This window comes from Lissotriton helveticus, chromosome 1_1 (genome assembly GCF_964261635.1).
Source record: "Lissotriton helveticus chromosome 1_1, aLisHel1.1, whole genome shotgun sequence".
Taxonomy (NCBI): domain Eukaryota; kingdom Metazoa; phylum Chordata; class Amphibia; order Caudata; family Salamandridae; genus Lissotriton; species Lissotriton helveticus.
This window is the reverse complement of record NC_136057.1, coordinates 1,535,441,937-1,535,463,625: the sequence shown is the minus strand read 5'-3', so window position 1 is coordinate 1,535,463,625 and position 21,689 is coordinate 1,535,441,937.

Here is a 21,689-nt window from a genome sequence, read left to right as displayed (position 1 = left end):
CATTAGATCCTTGATCAACCTTGAGTGTTCTCTTTGTAAGGTTATTTCTTGGAACACTTCAGGGCTGTGCAATAAGACAAATAATCAAACATGGTGCGATTTTATTTTAAACTATAACATATTATGTTTCCAGGAAACATGGACCATAGAACCAATTCATATAAATGGATTTAAAACTTTTCACACACCTGCAGTGAAGGGACAAGGGGGTAGAGGAAAGGGCGGGTTTTGTACATATATATCAAACAAGCTAGCCATAGACAAAATGGAATCAAAGCTGGAGGATAGTTATTATCAGTTGATCAAACTACATCAAAGCCTGACTCATTGCATTGTTTTGGTTAATTTTTATAATAACATTCTACCAGATAAGCTTGGAAAGGTTGTAAAAAATATTGGCAGTGACCATAATTCATTCTGTAATGTTAGTACAAAGGACACAATGATAATCTTTGTGGGGGGATTTCAACTGTGCCTTATGCCCACATGAGGATAGTAGAATCTGTGGTTTTAATGATGAAGAGGGCATATGTAAAACTCATTTTTGCCATACACTGGCGGGGAAATTGTTTAACGACCTGATCTTGAATACTGAGCTGGGTTTTGTGAATGAATTACTGGGTAGAGCTATCTCCATGCCCTACACATTTAATGGAAGAGGTTTATCCTCAACCATGGACTATATATTAGTATCCCGCAACTATGAATCCAGGCTGCTCTCTTTTAATGTTGGTGATAACCCCATGAGTGACCACTTCCCTCTATGCCTAAAGATCAGTCTGCCATCACATAGGTCTGTTACGGCGGATGATGCCACAGAGGCCATAGGAAGGGTAAAACTTGATAAAATCAACGATTTTACCTTACAGTGGTCAACGGTGGACCCTGTTGCGGTTACAAAACAACTAGTGATGAAGTGTAAAATCGCCTTTGATATTTGTCTGAGCAACAGTATCTTATCATTCTTTCAGATAATATCAGCTGAGGTCAGGGAGTTAATATTTGTTCAACTCCGTAATAAAGTAAAAAGTCTGGGGTGGTTCGACACCAAATGCACACAAGCATACATCAACCTTAAGAATGAGTTTCATAGGCAGCCCAGAATTTCAAATAATGTTAGGCAGGCAATAATGGATTATAGACTGGCCCTTAAGGAAAGAAGATGTGCTATGAGAAGGGAAGCCTGGGAATCCCTTCACAGTGCGGCACAACAGAACGATAGTGCCGCCTTTTGGAGAGCAGTGAAAATGCCGTTTTTACAAGCTGCAGGCGGTACTTCCATAGAAATCGCCAGACCTGCGGAGTCCTGGATCAGACACTTTTCAAAGGTGTATGACGGGCAGGGAATCCTTAATTTACCAGTTATTGATATGTTAGAGGAAAATATTGAAAAAGTAGACTTGCAGTTCACACTGGAGGGAGTGGAGTGAGCTCTGTCAGTGAGCCAGGGAGGTAAGGCTCCCAGCCCTGAGGAAGTACCAGTGGACCTGCTCAAATCACATACCGCTCTCTGGGGGCCTTAAGTAACCCAGGTTATTAAGGCCAGTTGGCTGGATTCAATGTCGAAGACCTGGGTGGAATCTATTATTGTTCCAATTTTAAAAAAAGGGGATCGTAATGATCCTGTGTGTTATAGGCCCATCTCCTTATTGGACTCCATGTTAAAAGTAGCTGGGCAAGTAATTTTACAGCACCTGCAAGCATAGGCAGAAGATAGCCTGGTGCTATCATATTTACAGTATGGCTTTCGAGAGGGGCTGGGGACGACCGAGCAGAGTTTAAACCTGGCCATATTAGTGGGGAAATACACAAGAGCAAAGATGAGAAGCTTGTTTCTGGCATTTGTGGACCTTACGACGGCCTTCGATTCTGTAAGGCATGACAGATTGTGGGCGGTTCCTGAGACTGCAGGGGTTGACCCTCACATCATTCTCTTTTTACGGCGTCTGTATAGCGGCGCAATGGCCAGCGTTCGCTTCGGATTGGGTGACAAGCGTACAGCTTCCTTTCCCATTAGAAGGGGGGTCAGGCAAGGTTGTGTGCTGGCCCCCCTTTTTTTACTCTTTATATTAATGGACTGGATCAAGTATTGCTTAAGAATAATCAAGATTTTCCTTTAGTGGGTGGACGATCCATACCTGCTCTCCTTTATGCGGACAATGCAGTATTAATGTCTAGAACACAAATTGGTCTCCAGAGGGTCCTAGATAGTTTTACTGATTTTAGGAAGGACCAACGACTCTCTATTAATTTATCAAAGACTTTTATTATGAGTTGTGGTTGTGGAAGTCAGAGGTCAAGAGGTATGTTTGTAGATGGGCAGAAGTTAGCCCTGACAAAGAGTTTTTCATACTCTGCATTTCATTTAATCAAGGGGATTCATGGGCTCAAGCCATATTTGTGAAAAAACTGGCGTTTATTAGGACAACAGCTGCCCTTGTTTCTTTTTCCAAGAAGCTAGGTCGGAAACCACCAGGGGAGCCCTTTGAAATTTACAAAGACAAATGCATTACTACTGCAATGCACGGGGCGGGAGTTTGGGGTTTTGCTAATACCCACCCGATTCAAGTAGTGGAAAACTCATTTTAAAGATATATTTCATCAGTTGCAGCCAGTACTCCTTCCTATGTCTGCCATGATGAGCTGGGCCTTCCTTTCATCTCTGACCTAATAAAACTGGAACCCATCCTCCTGTGGCACAGGATTTGGTCAAAAGAGCAGACCAAGTTAAACAGGGAGATTCTACAGGATTGCCTTAAACTGGAAGGGGCCTTGAAGATGCCCTGGGTTAGGTATGTGCTTGATTTTATGAGCGACCTAGGGCACGCAGAATATTTTTCTGACCCTATATCTATGCAGGCAATCACCGTAAAGGATATAAGAAAGGAGGGTCTCCATGTATTGGTTACAAAAAGAATGTCAGGAGAGATTTTAAGGCCCAGTGTTAAACAACATCAGTTAATTTTAACCACTTTATACATGGAACCATACTTAACATTTGTTCCTGTGGTTTTGATAGGCAGTTATTAACCAGATTTAGACTGGTCAATGTCTACAGACTCGTGACCTTTCCTAAAATGAATGACTTGTCTCGGAAACTGCAATTATGTCTGTGTGATAATTATTCTGACCAGTTCACTATTCATCTAGTTTTAAATCGTATACAGTGTGAAGGAAAGTATGGATTCTTCCACTTTTAAAACATCTGGGGTTGAGGTAATGCTGCCCGGCACTAATTAAACTTCAGTTCTTGGAGAATGAACATATAGCCTGGTGCTTAGCAATGTTCTTGTAGAAGGTACTCCACCAAAGGAAAATGATTTTAATTGATGAACTGTAACTAAATGGGCATTTACTGCTTTTTAGATGGTTTTATCATGGTCGCACTCATTTTATTCTGAATTTTAAATGTTGCTAATTGATTGTGGTTCTTTTGATTGTGTGTAATTTTATGAATTTTGTGCTTTTATGATTGTTAAAAAATGCAGTCGAATAAAGCTTTCCTTGACCTTGACACCATAAAAGTTGCTTACAGTAAATGGCACCACCAATGCTTAATTTACTTGATTCTGTAACTGTCAGTCTTTGATTTCGTCATTTTACTTTACACTATAAACGGCAGCCTACAATTTAAAAGATACTAGAGCCAGTGAGGCTACGAGGGTTTACAGCTATGCAAAACAAGTTATAATATGAAATACTTGAACCCGATTTCATTTAAACTGGAAACTAATCCACTATGACATCTGTATCAAAATAAGAAGCAAATTTTGTTGCAGCAAAAATATGCTGCTGTCTTTCAGAGTTCATTAGATTTTAATGTGTTATCCAGTGTCTGATTTTACAGTTTTACATTGATAGTAGCATAGGCATTCAATATCGTAAACATATTACAGTAATGGATGAAGAAGGCACAGAAGACAGCGAAGTAGCATAGTGAATGACTCTCTTCTTTCCTGGCACTTTTTGCTCTCCTTCAAAGGTAGCATACATCACCACTAAAAATGTTGTTTTGTTTCACAGTGAAGTACTACACTTTACATTGGTGTCGCTTGCCATCAGCCAACAGGTTGTTTTGCATTGGGGCAGTCCTCATGTGCTTTAACAACCTCTCCCCCATAGTACTCCATTGAGTCGTGTTTGTTTTGCTGCCCTTCTCCAGTGTTCTTTTCCAGTTTATTTCCGAAGGTATTAGGTCTGTTGCCCCTTCCTTCTTGGCAGCAGTTTTTTCCCCATCTACACTGCTCCGTGAGATAGCACACAGCAGGAGGTGCAGGCCAGGAAACAGAAAACAGAGCTAAAGAGGGATCACCGAGGCAATCTCTGCAAACAGGAACAAGCATTTACAATGCAATGGTTTCGCCTTTGCAAAAGTTAGAGCTATTGGCATTGCTCATGACATTATTTTTATTTATGTTTTTTGTTTTTTTTTAAACATAAATAATTGGCATTGTCATTTACAATGCCAATAGCAGGGCAGGAGAGCAAGCACAAGCAACGAGGGGGCAGGACAGCAAGCACAAGCAATGAGGAGGGGGGGAGGACAGCTAGCACGAGCAACGGGGGCAGGGGAGCAAGCACAAGCAACGGCAGGACAGCAAGGGGGCAGGACAGAGAGCACAATATGATACAAAATGAAGGGTGGATATAGCTTTGCCAAACAGTGAAGTGTATGGTCTGCATTCTTGTCGCTGGAATGTGCAGACCCAGTGAGGAACAATGGAGCAGGGCTACCATTAGAAATTCAGTGCTGTACTTTTAATAAGAGTCTGCCACTTAGTTCTTCTTCTTAGGTACTGCTATTTAGCAGCTGACCGGGGAGAGGGGTTAGTCAGCAAATGTTGTTAAAGATGAGGACGTTTCTAGGCAGAGCAGCCCTTGATTCTTTCCCTGATTGCTGCTTTAGGAAGGCTGATGGCAGCTAGATGCAGAGATCTCATACTACAGTTGCTGAGATTCTTGATGGCTGTCGGCAAGTTGCTGGTGTGATCGAGTTAAAGCTTGTAGAGGTCAGAAGCCCACTCCTCTTCTGTGATGTTTTTACAGCTGCCACAGGCGGTTCCAGTGGTGGTAGGTCTGCAGTGATGTGAAATGATTATGCTGAAACTGATGTGGGCGGAGTCTGCTTAGGTCAAAGTTGATAGCTTGTGTACTGTGAAGTTGCTGATTTAAGAGAAAATATAGCTTTACCAGACAGTGAAGTGTATAGATTGAATTATTGTCGCTGGAAGGTGCAGACCCAGTGAGGAACGATGGGGCAGGGCTACCATTACAAATTCAGTGCGGTACTTTTAATAAGAGTCTGCCACTAAGTTCTTATTGAGTACTGGCATTTAACGGCAGACAGGAGAGAGGGGTTGTCAGCAACTTTGTGTTGTTAAAGATGAGGACGTTTCTAGGCAGAGAGGCCCTTAAATCGTTCCCCGATTGCTGCTTTAGGAAGACTGATGGCAGCTGGATGCAGAGATCTTATACTTCATTGTGCTTTTGTTCTGGATAGTCCTGCTTGAAGCCAGCCTCATCACTACCTGCTGTGAAAGTCAGCACCTTGCACAAAGGCTTTGACTGCACTACAGATAGAGAATGACACCTGACAAAGAAACACCCCAAATCTCATCCAACACCTTAGACACCTTGTGGAGAAAATTGGGTCCAATAGGTGCCTGATGATATAGGTGGGTTCAGTAATGTTAAAAAATATAAACAGCGGGAGTGTCGTGTTGAAAGAATATGTCATAGGTTCAACGTCGTTGATTCCAAATCTTCTTTTATTGAAGTTACGATCATATAATGATGGCAACACCTTTTTTCATCAATTTCCAATTCTCCACATCACATCCAAGCCTTATATACAAAACAAGTACAGTCAAACAGCCTGTATTTCAACACGACGCTCCCGCTGTTTATATTTTTTTATTGTTTTCCAGGGTGGGGGTCCTAACGGTAGATCCCTGGTAGTTGAGCGCAAGGACTCTTTCTAATTTTGTGGATTGATATACAAAGAAAATGTTGGAGTTCATTCTCTGTGCTTGTCTGTTCACCCATGCCGTTGTCATTCTATTTGTAGGGGTTCAGTAATGTGCTGAGTAAGGCCAAGGTTTCTGAGGTTTCCTAGAACAGCTGCAGGGTTTGGATCTGTATGGTCACTAGGTGAAAGTTTACGTGTCGGAGGAAGATGAGGGTGCTGATGTTAATGATGAGGTGATTAACAGAGTCTGTGATGTTGCTGGCAAAGTTGATGGGGGTTCTGGTGGTCTGCCTACAAATGTTCACCCAGGAAGAAGTTGGGTGTGATGCTTATCTTGAATGTGAGGTGTTGCACGTTGCAGGTAGGGGCGCAGGTAGTCCAGCTTTAGGTTGAATATGATGGTAACTCCACCTCGGGGCTTGTGCTACTGACCTTGCATCGCAAACTTGTAGCTGGTAGGAATGGCTTTAGCGATGATCAGTTTAAAGATTGGGTTTAGCCATGTTTCCGTGAGGAAGAGCAGGCCGGAGCGTGGTCATGCAGTAGGTCCCATATCTGCGTGGCGCGCTTGCTAAGCATGCATGCGAGCATGGCGTGTGGTTTTATCTGAGTAAGTATGAGGGGGTGGCTGGTTTGTGAAAGAGGATGATGTGGGGGTGGACATAGGGTGTGGGAAAGTGCATGAGAACTTGCAAGAGCCGCAGTTGAACGCTCCTTCCGTGTTCTGTGGTGTGGCAGCAGTACTGCAATCTTGCGGCTGAGGTTGAAAGCACAGAAAAGCGTCGCAGAATAGCAATGGGTAGGGGATAACTAGGATTCTTGGTGCTGGGAGCAGCTGAGGTGCAGACAGACTTGCCTTCAGCATGCCAGTAATGCGCCTGCTGCGTGCTGCCACACTGCAGCTGCCTTTAAACAGATTCTGGGAAGAGGTAGGCATGCAAGGTACTATATGTGGGAAACAAGGGCAATTTTTGCATGAGTGCACAAGGCCAATTAGTGAATGGCTCTGTGTCAAGATAAGAAGCTAAAGTAAAAAAATGACAAGCACTTCCCAAAGTGCAAAACCATAAGCCAGCAATTAAACGGGCGTAATAACAGCTAAGTAAATGCATCAGAGAGGAAAAGGATTACTTGACTCTGGATCACAAAACATTCAATTCAAGCAATGGGACACCATGAAAACCAAATGATAGTCAATGGCTAAGAGGTGCTGACCAAAACTCCTCTCCCTCCTTGCACTTCTTATAGTCTTTTTAAAAAAAATATTAAATAGAGACGTGGTCATCGAATTATTAAAGCAATCTTAGACCTAAAAATTATTTCTCACGTCTTAACTCAATGACATAACAACCCTTGGAACTCCACTCTGGGTTGCCCCATCGCTCCATGGTAGAAGCACAGCCCATTTCCTGTTTCTCCATTAAGATACCATTATCAATGTATACATTTTCCCTCTGTGATCAAGTAGACCCGAAAGACTGCCACTTCCAAAATGCATCAAATAAGGAAAAGGCCAAGGCCAAAAACACGGCATCATGTCTAGAAGAAACAGTCTGGCAACCCATCCTTAATGTCACCGCTTTAGCCTTAAGAATCCTACACAACATTAACCATGACCATCTCCCCCACTACTCCGCTGCTACTTCCTCACTTCTATGGACGTAGTTACACATTTTGCAGACTGAACAGGGGGTCCAAAAAACAACCCTGCACTGTGGAAGTTCTCTGTGCCATGCTGCATGCCTTGTGCTGAGCGGTTTTCCCTCTGTGCCCAATATTCTTTCAATCTTCCTGTGCTGCCCTGGACGCCTTTGTTACTTCAATGTGCCACGAACAGCTACGAGTCTTTCTAGGTGTCTTATGTCCAAAATTGACTTTCCTTTTGTACATCACCCCCCAAAAGTATGTTTCCTCAACACAACACGTAACGAAACGCAAGATTGTAAACCTCGGATTGCGTAATGCTTTAATTAAAATCCTAGAAAATGGAAACTTGAGGAACAGGAGGCGTACGTATATGGTCACTTATTCGGGTGACTTCAGTTCCGCGGCACCATAAGCTGCTCTTTGCGGCAATGACTTCCACGTGGCTTATATTATTTGGTGGGGTAATTAATTGCCTGGGCCCATGACGACTTTGCTACTCACCTCACCCACTGCATCATCCTCCGGCACCTCGAACTCCCCCCCACTGTCGCTGTCCCTCTCGACCGATGCTCGGGCAGGAGCCTTCCGCTGAGTCCTGCGGGGGATCCAGCGCTTTTTCTGTGCCATGAGTGCAGTGTTCCGTGCTCCCTCACCTGCGGTGATGCCCTCATCCCAGACTCTAATTCTGCTCTCCCCGTGTTTCACCACCTTGCCAAGGCTGGGCACAGACAGACACGCTGAGTACAGTAAACAACGAAGACGGACAAGCGTTTGACTCTTAGTACAGACGGCGCCATCTTGGGACTTGTCTACCCTACCCACCGTGCGACTGTGAAATAAATAGGCTGACAAGAAGTACGTCCAGAATAACAAATGTTTATTTTATATGACTATCCTTAGCGCATCAGTAAAATACATTACGTGCACAAAGTTAATTACACTTGATAGAGTTAAACACACTGAACAAAAAGTGTTTAAAAGTATATATAGCAACACGATCGAACAACAATATGCGTAAGGGTGTTAATTACATTCCTTCAGTGGCGTTTAAAACAAGCGGCACTTCAAACAATCGCGAAAGCGATCGAATTGTAAAACGAGACGAGAGCATGACGGAGGAGAGCTCGGGGGCGTGTTTTTCGTGCTCTCCCCTTCCCATTGGCTGGAAGGTAAAATTCCAGCCAATGGGAAGAGGAGAGGGCGGGACTTAAAAAAGACACGGAAATGCCCCCGAATCGCGTTGTGACGGGGGAAAAAGTGATTGACAACCATCTCTTCCAATGGCTAGCCTCCATTTATGGAGCTAGCCAATGGAAGAGAAGGCGGGACAAAGCTCCACACTGTAGGATCATAAGATTTCGACCTGCGCAAACGCTGCTGCGCAGCGGATCGCCAGACGAAACCTAAAAATGGAAGAATGGCTGTACAGAGGGGCATCAAAATGGAAAAAGGCACTTGCCACTAGAGGAGAGTGGCTATCTTCGTATTTGGGGTGCCATCTGCAACAGAGTTCCCCAGATGATCCGCAGAACATACAAGGGTACAGAGGAAGAGCAGCTATTACAAAGTGAAAAACAGAAGGTATATAGGCATTTGCTGGTTGAGTGGCTGCCAGGGGCATAACAGAGGCACCGCAGCCCCTCACCCTCTAATACATGCCATTGCATACCTTGTAGAATGCGTGCAATGGGATGGAATAAGAAATAGTTAAATGCTTAGGAACGTCACTCTGCTTTACCGAGCAGACACCTGCAGTGTGGTGGGGGCCAACAATCCAGGAGTGAACCGTTGAACCCATTCTGCAGGGTGCCCTGTCATTTTGTGTTACACCACTTGGGGCTTCCATTATTTGGAGATCTCATGATGAGACAGATACCTATGTACAGTATGCCATTTAACCTGATGCCACTGTGTAAATCCCCTGGGATCAGCATTCTTCATATCCTCACAAAAACTGTGATTCGGTAAAATAGACTGTTAGTGCTTGCAAATCAGCACTTCCCAATGCAGCAATCAAAATTCCAAAAAATGCTAACATTTTGCAAAAAATTCTCCCGCAAAAATACCAAGAAGCAAGATTGTGAATACTTAACAGAGAAACATACAACAGCAACCTCAAAAAGCGATTAGCAATCAAAGATCCGCAATGCAATGCACGGAAACTCACAATTAGCGATTTTCAGGAAAATCGCTATTTTGCAAGTGGAGAATAAGGGGAATCACAATCAGGTGGTAAAGTTAAAAAAAAAAATTTGCACAGCTGCCACCAATCTGAGACCCTTTAAAAAGAAGCCTTTCACAATGGCAGCCCTATACGTGCTGGCAAAGAGGATGAAGATCAATGCAGCAGCTCAGCGCAGAAGGAGGTACAGGAGAGGATTCTCCGAGTGCGCATTACATTGCTGGGTCAGACTGTGGAAGAAATCTTCGATAATTACAGGCTGAACCGTGCAATGATCATGCACCTAATTGCTGAATTGGAACCCCTATTGCAGCACCAGACACATAGGACACATGCAATCCCCGCACATGTACATGTGCTATGTTGTCTGAACCTACTAGCATCAGGCAGTTTCCAGGGGTTAGTAGCCATAGCCAGAGGGGTTTCACAAAGCTCACTCTCACGCTTCTATAAAAACGTCCTTGATGCCATGATGACAAGGATCCACACACACATCACCTTCCCCACAACCCCACAGGAGTTGAATCAGACAAAACTTGAGTTCTACCAGGTGGCCCAATTCCCTCATGTGATCGGATGCATAGACTGTACGCATGTCCCCATCTGTCCCCCAGCAGCCAACGAATACATCTTCAGGAACAGTAAGTCTTACCACTCCATTAATGTTCAAGTTTTGTGCAATGCTAAGCATATTGTAACGGACATTGTGGAACAATTCCCAGGAAGCACTCATGACTCCTACATATTCCGGCACAGTGGCATCCACAGGCGTCTGCTCAGTGGTGAATTTGGCGTAGGACATCTTCTTGGTACACACATATACCTATTTGCTACTGCTACATCAATCAGCCAAATGTAATAGCATAACTGTGGCTAACCTTTTGCTTTCTACCCTGTAGGTGACAGCGCATACGCCATGCTGGACTACATCCTGACACGTACCTCAACCCAGCCACATCACATGAGCAGAGGTACAATGCGGCACACATAAGCACAAGGAATGTGATAGAACGCACCTTCGGGATACTGAAAAATTGTGTTTGCATTCTTCACAAGACTGGTGGAGTTCTTCAGTACAACTCAGAGACCGTGGGTTGGATCGTGGATCGTGACTTCATGTGCCATGCTGAACAACATCGCCAGCAGAAGAGGCATACAGCTCGGGATGTCCGACACTGAGTCTGATGGGGACGACCAATCACCGGCACAACACCGACAGGCGCATGTGCCGAACTCAGCAGAAGGGCAGGGGAGACGTGCACACATCACCCAACATTATTTCTGAGGGGATGTATGCCGTTTCAATGCATGCTTTTACCACACATGCCTTTACAACGCAGGGATTATAACGCAAGTCGTTACAACGACTTGCGTTGCGTGGCGCTGGATAGTAGAATAGTTTAATTTTCTAATCCAACTCCAGTCCCCGTGTTGTACATTTGGCAAACTTTGTTCTGATTAAATCACTGACTACAAACACTGGCTGCCATGCAGTGTTGGTGTTTTTTGCTTGTGATAGTTGCTGTTGAATGCCCACTTGGCTGACACAAATACAACTCCTATGATTCATTTGGTGTATGAGGGGAAATGTGGCCTGGAGTTTGAACTGTACACTGTGATTTGCCTGGGGGTATGTGCATGATTACACATTACGCAGAGGAATAACGCTAGCATGCATCTTACCTAGTGGGGTACTTGCTGCGCCGGATGTGTCCAGATGAGTGACTCCAATGACTGCCTCCGGCTGGACTGTAGCCACAACAAGGTCCTCCAGGGCTGTCTTGGTGGGTGCAGTCGATGGTCCCCCTCCTGTGGCACCTGCTTCCTGCAGCTTTTCGGCTACGCGCTCTTTGGCATGTTTCCTCAGGTCATACCACCTTTTCTTCAAGTCATCAATGCTGCGGTGTGTGACTTCCACAACATTAACCTTTGCCTTGATGTGCAGCCATATCTTTTACTTCTCTGCCTTCTCTGCCTCTGGCACTTTTATGGAGAATTTGTCAAATAATTTATCATGGCTTCTGCTGACCACCTCAATTAGATATTCCAATTCCCTCTCAGAGAACTTCATTTTCCTCTTCCTGGGCGTGGCACTCTCCCCTGGTATTATTTTGGCCATCCTGTGTCTGGCAAGAGAGCTGTATGGAAATTTGGAAGTTGTTCAGCTCTGCTTCAGTTCTCTGCCTCCTCCTCTGTACTCCTCAAGGCACTGAATGAAGCATGGGCTGGCTGACTTCCTTGTGATTTAATCAGCCTGCCTCCAAAGCGACACGCTTTTTGTGATTTTCGCTGATAGTGATCTCGCAAATAGCGATCTCGCAAATAACGAGTTCGCTATTTGGATATTTCAGCCTTTGTGGCTCGCAATTCGTAACTCACTATCTATTTAGCGATTATTTGCGAATTGCTATTTAGTCACGATTCTCTTCATGCATTCCGGAAAGCAATTTTTTATTTGCGAATTCTTAATTATCGCAAATATGAAATCGCTATTTTGGGATTTAGTGCATTTGTCAGTGTATGTTTTCCTGTGTTATTTCTATGCCTTAAACCTAGCCAAAAGGCAGCAGAGGCCTGTAACAGTCAAAGACTAGCATAAAGTTGATAAGTGGTATGGAAGGTAGCTAGTCTGTGGATTGTTAAAGCAATCTGATGCAGTTTTCTATAAAGAGGTGCACCTTCCACTATGTCTTAAATTAAAACAGCATTGGAATGATCCTGTTGCAGATCTGGGTCTGCTGCCTTCTTTTTTTCTTTTTTACACTTCTTAGTATGCAGCCTTACAATGTCCTGGTTATGGGTAGAGGTGTGCAAGCCACTGAAAGTTTGAACCAGGCTAGAAGCCTGAAACATGGCTCTGGCTCAACTCATGATCCTGTTGGAACATCTAGCCCATAACAAGTCAAGCTTTCATGTGACTTCTGCCTGTCTCCCTATTTCTACCCAGGATGTGGCGTTACGGTCAAAGCAGCCAACTGTTGAACTAGGCAAGCAGGTTTAAGTCTTGCTTTCAGCTTAACATGCTGTGATTATGGGCATATCACTTGATATCCATATTCCTATTAACAATGCATGTGTCCCTGTGTAATGTAACTGGCGCTCATGTAATGAGCTCCAATACCTTTGGGTTGAGTTTGCGCTATATTTTTAGAACTGCAGAAAAATGCATCAAAAGGTTAAAACAAAGTCTAAAACCTTGATAAATCACAGCCTCCCTCCTTAAATTGTGTGATCTTAGGAAAATATTATATTTTAAAAACAAGGAGATGATGGACGGAGCGCTTATACTTTTTATACACTCACCCCCAGTCACAGATCTGGGTTATATCCATCATCGTTCTTTAGCTCACTTCGCCACACCAGTTCAGTCCGAGCCATATGCAAATCATTCTTGACCGTGTTCCTCATGGGAACAGTCTAGCTCAAACTGTCAATATAAATAATTACAGGGGTCTTCAACCAGCAGCATTCATCCATTGATCTGGCAGTAGATCATTCACATTTTTATTCTACCTACCACTGCATTCAACATGGAGTACAGAGTCAACCCACTTCAGCCATTAGTTTATCTCTCGTAACCAAGGAGCATGCAATCGGTCAGCTGCCCATTGTGGTAGTTTCATCCTGATCACTCTCCCGAACAGCAAGATGGCAGGACTCTCATCAGTTGTGGTGTGAGAAGTTGATCCATAGGCACAAAGGGCTTAACACAGAGTTATGTGCCCGTGTTAGGCCCATCCAGCAATGCTGTACATTTTCCTACATTATCCTTTTTTCTGCACAATAACATTACTACTGTGACCTTTTACACATATTCACGTACATGGCAATGTAGGGTTAGTTTCTCTGAAACTTCATTTGTTAATACACCTGGCCCTGCACAGCATTATCACAATACCTCAAACATCGAGTAAAGGGCCCTTACGCATAATTTACAAATGTTGTTCACTCTTAATCCACGGGGCAACAGGGTTATCTATATATCCTCAACAAAACGAATCTGTGTGTGCATTGCAAGGCGGCTTTTTATTATAATAAAGGAGCATTTATGAGGGTTAGCAGAGAAGCTACTTCAGATGACACGGAAGGTCCCTGTATGCTGTGGTTTTGCAGAGCAGCTACCTTACATCTCAGTGAGGGGTGTCCAATTTTTGACCAAGACGGGGTTCAACATTCCCTTCCACCAGGAAATGGGGTTGGATCATCCCATGGCTCCACACCTACACTCACGCTAGACATTCGAAACAGAGTCCATAAATGGAGAAAATATCAAAGAAGTTGAAACAAATGAAACCTAGTAAAAAACTGCAGACATGCAGTCACACTAAAAGTGCTACAACATGGTCTCCCGAATACATGTGGAGACATTACCTTTGTGGTTAAGGCACATGAAGCATTCAGGACAGAGGTAATCTATTCTTTGGTTAAATTCTATGCTGCAATTGCCTGTACACAAATGTTTCATACTTACATTGAGAAGGAAACCTCAGAGGAATACACACCATATGAAGAACTAGACACTCCTCTCTCTTCCTAAGAGCATATAAAGGCGCCCACCTACAAACTACAGAAAATTTGAGATTCGCTCAGCAAAGAAGGAGCAACATGGTCAGTCTTAGCTGCATGCACACCACATTCAGACACTGCTAATTTAACTTTAGCAGACATGCGTTCCCTAAACAGAGATTTAGTAAAGATTAACATAAATCTTACACAGTTCGCAATGTAATCACTCACAGTTAGCCCTGTGCAGAGGGCTCAAGCTGCGCAACCTCATTTGGCTACCATGAGTATTGGCCCACAAACACTGAATGCTGTTATGGGAATGATTCCCACTAGTCGGGAGCAACTTCCGTTCTGGTTAGCACAAAAAATAAGCCAGCTTGAAACAGTATATTTCCATATGGGCTCACAGGAAAAACACTATTTGATTGCCAAGGGGGATGGCTACCCCAGTGGAAGACTATGTCACTTGAAGTGTGGTCATTGCTGCTGTTTATACAAGAACACATGGTGCCCCTTCACTGGTTGTTTTACCTGATGTATTGAAGCAGCTTATGAATGAGTACAGGGCAGAACCTTTATTGGACTTAGGAATGAAACTGATGGGCAGTTTTGCTGCAGTATCCACCAATATGTTAAGTAACATAATAGGAGAGGCAGCTGCATTAGCTGTATGCCGAAGCTTGAGGGATTTCACTTCTGCACAACAGGAAAGGGATTTACCAAACTGTTGTAATTAATCTCCCAAATGGTATGTCCCAACCACCCCTTCCCCCATGACCCAGTTAGTATGCCCTATCCTGAAGCTTGCCTTGGAATGTTGAGACACTCTCCAGTGAGGAGAGTGGATGGTTAATAAACAGACCTGATTCCATCTTATCCTGGTCTCTGGAGAATTATCTTTTCAACAATGGCAAAGGACTGCGCAGGGGGCAGAGGTTAACCATCTCCCCTTTGAGTGCTCTCTCCACACACCCTCTCTATATAAAGAATTCTTGGAGCTGTCAGCGATCCTGGAATAAGCTAATTGATATGAACACGGAATAAATGAAAGAAGAGGTCGGAGTAAATGACAGGGAAGTATAGAGTGGTAGGTGATTGCCAACCTTCTTTTGTGGCTTTCTGCGATGTTCTGTGGTGCGACATTTCCCAGCTGTCATCCGTCTCAGTATGAGCCTCTGTGTCCAGTGGAAGATAGGAGTATGGAGCTGACACGCATGTATGCCCTGTGAATGCTTATCGAGCTTGGCGTGTGAGGCGGCAGATTAAGTGTTCGTTTCCGTGGTCCTCTGGGTCAAAGGAATAATACTGTGCTAAGAGCCTTTCTGTTCGTTTATGCGCTGTCAAGCTCTGTGACTGCCTGCCCGGTCAAGCGCGAAGGAGGGCTGACCTTGTGCCTGTTTCCGTGGTTTCTCTTTTTTTTTTTTTTTTTTGAGGAAGTAAAGTATCTACGGTTTACCTGTGCTGAGTGCTCTGCTTCCCGTATTAGTGTTCGGGGTCTGCCCGACATCGTAGCTTGAGTTCGCACTGTGGTGCGCTGTGCCGTGTCCTGCTGCCTCTGTGTGTACCTGCGGTTGCCGGCTTCTTGGAAAGCTCTGGAGAAGCAGGGACGTTGGCTGGCTGAGTAATTGCTGTCACAGTTCTCCGTGTCCCGATGTGGTGAGGATCTTGACAGCCTGTTCGTTTACGCCGCGATGTGGAGAGCTGGGAGCCGGGAAAAAGAAGATTCCTGTCAGCGTCTTTTAGCCCCTTCAAGCCGGATGACTTAGACGTTCCCCGGCGCTCCAGCAGCTAAGGGCCGGTAATTGAGTGGGAAATCTTTAACTCTTCACCAACAAGGAACGCTGCCTCCAGCCCAGTACAGCAGCTTGGTGGCACATCCTAGCGACTTGTTAAAGGCATTGACTCTGTCCCAAGCCATCCTTTTGAAGTGTGACATTGAATAGGGAGGGCGAAGCCTGTAATTCCACCGTTATCCACATAATCGTCCAGATTTTCGCCTCTATTGATAGATTTTATCTATAATTACTGTCTTTGCTATAGTGAATCCCTAATAGTGGTTTCCTAGTTTCCTGCTGGGGATATCACCTAGTATTGTGTTTTCCTTTGTACCAAGAGTCAACCATGGCAGCAGCAAGTATGAGCCAACCCCCACCCTTTTTGAATGAAATAGGGGAACCTGAAATTAGTTGGAAGGAGTGGGTGAAGCTATTTGAATCATATCTGATAGCTGTTGGGGGTGAAAAGTACAAGCCACAAAGGAAAAAACATATTCTATCACACAACTTAGGTAGGCAAGGGCGGAAGGTTTACGAGTCTCATCCAATGTTAGAACAAGAAGGACAGGATGAAACAGGTGTGGATGTGTATGAGCAAACTATGGAAAAGTTAGAAAAACATTTTGGGGACAAGATAAATGTAGTCTTGGAATGCCATACATTTTTCAAAAGATGTCAGGGAAAGCAAGAATCTGTGCAAAATTTCATTGCTGCATTGTGGGGTTTGACACAGCTATGTGAGTTTGGTAACTGAACTGATTCCCTTATAAGGGATCAACTTGTAAGGTGTACCAATAACCCACGCATCCAGGAAAAGTTACTAGCAAAAAACCCAGGGTTAAGAGAAGCCGTTGAAATAGCTAAATCCGTAGAACACACAGCTAGATGTATCAAGGAGATGAGAACCAATGGGGAGGAAGTGGCTTCTGTAAAAGATGAAGAGGATGGGAATGAAGTATGTAAGGTCAGGTCTAAAGAAAACTATGGGATGAGAGGAGATCAAAACGAGAAGGGTCCCAAGTGCTACAGGTGTGGCAGCAATAACCATTTTGCGACCTTTTACCAGTGCCCTGCCTGGTTTGTCACGTGTAAAAGATGTAATAGGAGAGGGCATTTCGCGAGAGTATGTAGAGATGGTGAACAACACACAAGAAATGATGGTAGGAGTACGGAAAAAAATTCTAGTAGAGAAGTGAAGTGCATAGAACCAAGAAGCGAGAAAATAATTTTACAGGTAAAAGATATAGATGGTACTGTAAATGCTATTTACCCTAAATGTGATGTCTACCTCGATGGCCAATGTGTAGAGATGTATGCAGATTCATGCTCGCCTTACACCTTAATTAACCAAGATGATTTTGTGTCCATGAGAAAATGTAATGTAAAACAGTTGAAAATGCCTGACATTACTCCCACAGGATATAACAAGGGAAAAATACCTTTAGTGGGCATGAAAAATGTTCATCTACGGTTTAAGGACAGGGAGACGTTTGGTCCAGTGTATGTAGTTGAATCAGGATACAACTTATTGGGATGGGTTCACCAAAAAGAGCTGGGTATCATCCTAGATCCTAACAGTGCTGAACAGGTGTTACTCACTGACAGGTCCCAGGGTGGTGGAAACATTTGTGATGAATTTGGACAACTATTCAGGGACGAGCTGGGTTGCTTACACATGTTCCAACACAAAATTAAGTTGAAATATAACGCTAAACCAGTCGTACACAAGCTACGCCCTGTACCCCTCAAGTTGAAGGTACCCCTAGAGGAGAAATTGCGCAAACTGTGCGAGTTGGATATAATTTAACCTGTAACCTGCACTGAGTGGTTGGCTCCGATTGTCATCGCGGCCAAGGCCAGTGGGGAAAGAATCCGTCTCTGCGTGGACCTGCGCAGCCTCAACGACAATATATGGGTGGAAAGACATCCTTTGCCCATAATTAATGAGATGCTAAGCACCATGGGTCCCGCTAAATACTTCAGTGTGATAGATCTGTCCATGGCATATCACCAAATTGAACTCCATCCAGAATCGAGGCCCCTCACGGCGTTCATCACCCCATTAGGAGCTTACATGTTCAAGCGGATGCCCTTTGGCCTGGCGTCTGCCGCAGCCATCTTCCAGAAAGCAATGCAAAAAATATTGGAAGGAGTAAAGAACACCATGTGTTTTCAGGACGACATCCTCGTTTATGGGCAAACCGAGAAAGAACATGACGGGGTCGTGAGACAGGTGTTCAGCAGACTCGTGGAAGCTGGCCTGACAGTGAAGAAGGAGCAATGTAAAATAAAAGTGAAGGAGGTGGAGTACTTAGGCCACAAGATCACGGAAGATGGTTTCAGACCGAAGAGCAGTTTAATCCAAGCTGTGATGGAAGCACCTAGCCCCAAGAACAAGGAAGAACTAAGGTCCTTCTTAGGACTCTTAGAGTATATTTCAAAATACGTGGATAATTTTGCAGCCAAGTGTGAGCCCATGAGGGAATTGATGAAGAGAAACAAGGATTTCCAATGGAGCAAAGAGCACGATGCTGTGGTAAAATCACTAAAAGAGGAATTGTTAACCTCCCCAGCATTAGGAACATTTGATGCATCAAAGAAAACCATCCTAGCCACAGATGCTTCTGACAAGGGCCTGGGTGCAACGCTCATACAAAAGGATGGTAAAGAGGAGAAAATCATTGCGTTTGCTTCACGGAGTCTCACAAACCCAGAACGGAACTACTCCGTCATTGAAAGGGAGGCCTTGGCCTGTTTCTGGGCTGTCAGACATTTCAAGTTTTTCTTATGGGGTTTGAGGTTCTCCATCCGTACCGATCATAAACCCCTCACCTTCATCTTTTCCGTGAAGGGATTGGAGAATTGCACACCTCGCATAAGCAGGTGGATCTTGGGGCTGGAACACTATAATTTTAAAGTGGAGTATGTGCCAGGAAAAGAGAATAAAATTGCGGATTTCTTGTCACGGTCACCATTACCAGAGGTGGGGGAAAAAGAAGAAGCCCTTGACAGTCCTATCCTAATGACGGAAACACCTGCTATCACGGGAGAGGAATGGGAAAAAGAGACAAAAGAAGACAAGGAAATGAATGTGCTGAAGGAGTACTTGGAAAAAGGATGGCCGAGCAAAAAGAGTGAACTCAAAGCTAGCGTTGAAGAGTTTTGGGAAGTGAGAAATGAACTAAGCTTCATAAAAGGCAGAATCTATCGTAACCACAGAGTGATTCCTCCCAAAGGCCTCAGGAAGAAGGTCATCGACTTGGCACATGAAGGTCACCTAGCGCGCAGCCTTACTAAAGCCAGAGTCAGAACCAGTTTCTGGTTCCCCAGGATGGATGCCATGTCTGAACAAGCCGTTAAGGATTGTGGGGCGTGCGCTAAAAGCGACAAGTCTAAAGCAGTTCAGAAAGCACCGTTATCTCCAGTGGAAGTGCCAACCAAACCATGGAGCAAGCTGGCCATGGACATAATCGGGCCCATGCAAGAACTGGGAGAGAGGAGAAGATTCATGCTGGTGTTGATCGATTACACAACCCATTGGATCAAACAGAAGTTTGTCCACTCCCTCACCACAAGGACTGTGGTGGAGTTCTTGAATGGAGTATTTGTTGAAGAGGGCATTCCAGTGACATTAGTAACAGATAACGGAGTGCAATTTTGCTCGGAAGAGATGCGTGCATTCCTCCAGGGTTTGGACATCAAACATGAGACCACTGCCTTATATTGCCCTAAAGCCAACGGTCTAGTTGAGCGAGCTAACAGAGTCATAAAAGAACACATCCAATTGGCAGCAACCAACGGGCATGATATAGAAGAGTCCCTTAGAAGGTGTTTGTGGGCGTATCACACTTCCCCTAGTACGGTCACAGGCATTTCACCCTTTGTAGCACTGCGTGGGCGAGAACCCTGCACCAAGTTGAATCCTAGTTGGCTGAGTGGGGGAGAGCCCAGGGTGGTGGATCAGGAGGCAAGGACAGAGAAAGTCCAACTCCACCAAGATAACTACAAAGGGTGGTATGACACCAAGCACGGGGTGAAGGATTCAAAGTGGGAGGTAGGTGATTGTGTACAAGTCAGAAAGAACTTCAAAGTAGGAGTTACCCAGAGTAAATATTACATGCCTTGTAACATTGTTAAAGTGCTCAAGAATGTGGTCCAACTTGAGAATGGCCAATGGTGGAGCTTTGACAAGATTGTAAAGGCGCATGGGTAATGTTCTGTGTTCTAACTTTCTTCTTTTTATATACCATGGTATAGTTCTATCACCTCGTGGGATCCTGTTCCTTTTTCTGTGTCACACTATGGAAAGGAGATGTGTTGTAATTAATCTCCCAAATGGTATGTCCCAACCACCCCTTCCCCCATGACCCAGTTAGTATGCCCTATCCTGAAGCTTGCCTTGGAATGTTGAGACACTCTCCAGTGAGGAGAGTGGATGGTTAATAAACAGACCTGATTCCATCTTATCCTGGTCTCTGGAGAATAATCTGTTCAACACAAACATTATCAAAGAAGCCTATCTTTAGAGATAATTTGGGAGTCAGGCTTGGGAAATCACAACTTAAGAGTAATTCTAAAAAGAATATTCTAAGCAAGCACCCAATTCTTCAACAAAGAAGAAGTGGGATAATAAACAAAAAAAATAAACACAAAGATCATGGGGAGGGTCTCCTCAGTAGGAGGTCACAGAGAAAAAGATACAATCTTAGAAACCGTGAAAATATATGAAAGCCTGACAGGTATCAAGATACTAATACACATTCCTCTCGTTCCATTCAGGAGTCATCCGATAAACTTTCGGGGAGAGGTCAATGGTCATAGGTAAGATTGGAAGAGCACATGAAGCCAAAGAAGGAATCACAATGTACCATTGACTATATCAATAGTAAAGAAGAAAAAAAAGAATATTACACCTCATTTAAAAAAGAAGAAAGTAGCAGAGATCAAGAAGAAACACCTGACTACTGAGTACTCTGCTTCTGAATGGGGAATGGGCAGTGATGATACTGGACAATATGGCAAAAGTCATAAAAGCTCACTGAAACCTGATGGATTATCTGGCGACAGTAGCGCTGAGTGAGCATATTACAGTGGAAACACCTGACACTAGGGTAAGTGTTCCTCATTGCCTATCCGAAATAACGCTACAGTCTGAGGGGGACATACTCAAAAACATCAAGGCTCAGTTTTGGGAGAACTTGACGTATGTTTATGGCATTCTTTTAGCTGAAAAAGACTGGCCAGCTGAGTTTGTAATGCAATGTCTAAACGGGGAAACAGTAATTTTACCTGCTTTCTCTGACCTCGTTCTGGAATCAGTTAAATGTTCTTCAAAGAGAGGCCATTAGTGCTAGCTCCTGCACTATAACACAAGCATGTTGGGTAAGTTTATGAGTCACCTCATCATGAAATAACATTGAAATCAATTCCTCAACCCCAGAGACAATATCCTATAAAACAAGAAGCTAAAGAACAAGATAGGGAAATCTTAGAACAACTTGAGTACTAGGGCATGAAAGAAAATTGCACCTCATCAATGAATAACCTCTTGTTTCCCAGAATGAAACTAGACACTTAATACCATCTTTTGTTAGATTACAGACATTTAAAC